A 2,207-nucleotide genomic window follows, 5' to 3' on the forward strand; every position below is an offset into this window, starting at 1 on the left:
CTGACTTGCCTGGCACAAGCCAGCCCCGGCTATACGCTCCTGCCGTTGGGTGCAGCCTTTGTGCTGGTCCGGGGAGGAAAATGGGATGCGGATATGGCCGAGAAGCTCCAGCCGAGGACAGGGCTGCCTTTGTTTCTCTGGCAGCCTCGCTGGGTTTGGCAGCGCTGGAGGTGCAACCGGCCAGTGCAATTTGCTCCTAACGCTCTGGTTTCAAGAGAGTGCGCGATGGTGTGTGCTGAGCACCGGGAAACGCTGATCCCTGCTGAAATACAGGATTCCTCCCCATGGGCCCATTTTCAAGTCGCTTTAAACAGAGGAAGGGGGAAAAAAAGGCCTTGCCTGCTCTGAATGTACAAAGACAGCCCGGGAGAGGGCTGGGGAAAGATGGGGAGGCACAAAACGCAAATCCTAAGTGGTTTCTCAGGTTGATGGTACGCAGTTTCTCCCAGCCCTCATCCTTTGACGACTACTTAGAAAACCAGATTTGCTCTCACAGCCAGTCCCTGGCCTGTGTTTGGCCCTGGCTATTTTGGCCCTGCCTGGTCCTGGCCCCTGCCTGTGCTACATCTGCCCTTTTTGGCCCAGCCCAGCACAACAGCGCCGTGACCTTGCCCTTCAATTCCTGACCTTGAGCAGAATTTAGCTCCTTGGGCTTTGACTGCCAACCAGGCTCACCACGCGCTGGCTTAACGGCAAAGCCCTGCCTAGAAGCTGGATTTTTGCAAAACTCCCTAACTCGGCCCCACGAGGCTTTTTTGTTTGCTTGCTTTCAAATTAATTCCTAAATGTTGATGCTCCTGAGGGCTCCCACCTCAAGGAATAAAAAGCCTGACATAAAAAGGCTTCCCTGTAAGGCAATTTCAAGGCAAGTTTTGCATCCGAAATGCCGGGGGAGCGCCGCACGGGCTGTGCTGAGAAATCTGGAAGTTGAATGCTGCGAACATCCCCTCCCGCGTGTCGCAACGGCTCCAGCCCCTTCCTTATTCTTAAAATAATGGCAGCTTCTAAGAAGCGGTTCCTCTCTCGGCGCGGCCACGCCGGCTGCCCCAGGTAAAACAGCACCCCAGGCTCAGCGGCACCGACGGCTGCAGAGCCTGAAGACAGCAGCGGAGGTTGGGGTACGGCCGCGCTCCCGGCTCTGGCGCTGCTCTCCTTGTGCGGGTGCCTTCGCTGGGGATGGGGACATCGAGCCCCGGGGATGTGACGGATGCACAGCGGTTCCCACGGGAGTTACGTCTCGCTCAGCGCACCCCTCGCCGTCCATGCAACCAGTGCTCCTAGGGCGAGGGGCGCGCAGGCGACTGAGTTAAAGCGCCTGCGGTGTGTGTAATTACGGCTGTCGAGATGCCGAACCTAAGGCACGTCGGGGGGGTGCAGCCCCTCTGCGGGTTTGGGGAGGCTGGCTGGCAGAGGCTTGTCCGCCAGGCGAGGAGGCGTACACCAGTGGCACCCCCTTCCCTGCAAAAGGCCGTTGCATAGCTTTAAATACCACCAAACTCTTGGTTAAACAGTGTTTTGGGGGAGGGGGAAGGCAAGTGAGAGTGGGGTGGGCAGCTGCCTGCACTGGCGAGGTAAAAAAATGTTTGGGGGACCTCACTTTAGATTTGTGCCTAAAACGTTTTCATTACCAGGATAAAACGCCTCCATCACCAGGATAAAACACCTCCATCACCGGGAGGAGTGGTTTGCTGTCAGTCTCCACGTTAGTTCTCAGCTAGTGACATTATTAGTGATGGAGCAGTTAGTGTTCATGTCTTAATCAGCAAGGCTAATGGCATAAGCATTTCTCTGGCTGGCGCAGGGAGTGCTGCAACTGTGCTAGGTTAAAGAAAAAAGAGCAAGAAAAGCCAGTTTTTGCCTTATCTAAAATTAAAACCCAAACTCTGATCGCGATCGTCATCTTCACCCGGCGCAGGAGCTCAGCTCCGGCAGGTCGGGCTTTGCTAGTGGGTTTGGCAGTGGCAGCACGTGCCGGGGCGGGAGGACAGGGCTCGTCTTTGCCTGCGCACAGCCTGGAGCAGCAACTGGTTGATGAATTTATAATCCACTTCCCCCCCCACACCTTCTTTTTTTTTTCCTTTCTCCAATTATATGGGTGTAACGCAAGATCCCGGTTCCTTCGCTGGGCACTGTCGTGTCAGGGACAGGCAGGAGACAGCTCGACAGCGCAATGCTCGGCACACAGGGACGCAGGCAAGAGCAGCGTG

This window comes from Nipponia nippon, unplaced genomic scaffold (assembly GCF_047370975.1).
Source record: "Nipponia nippon isolate SJK-2023a ecotype South Korea unplaced genomic scaffold, ASM4737097v1 scaffold_18, whole genome shotgun sequence".
Lineage (NCBI taxonomy): Eukaryota > Metazoa > Chordata > Aves > Pelecaniformes > Threskiornithidae > Nipponia > Nipponia nippon.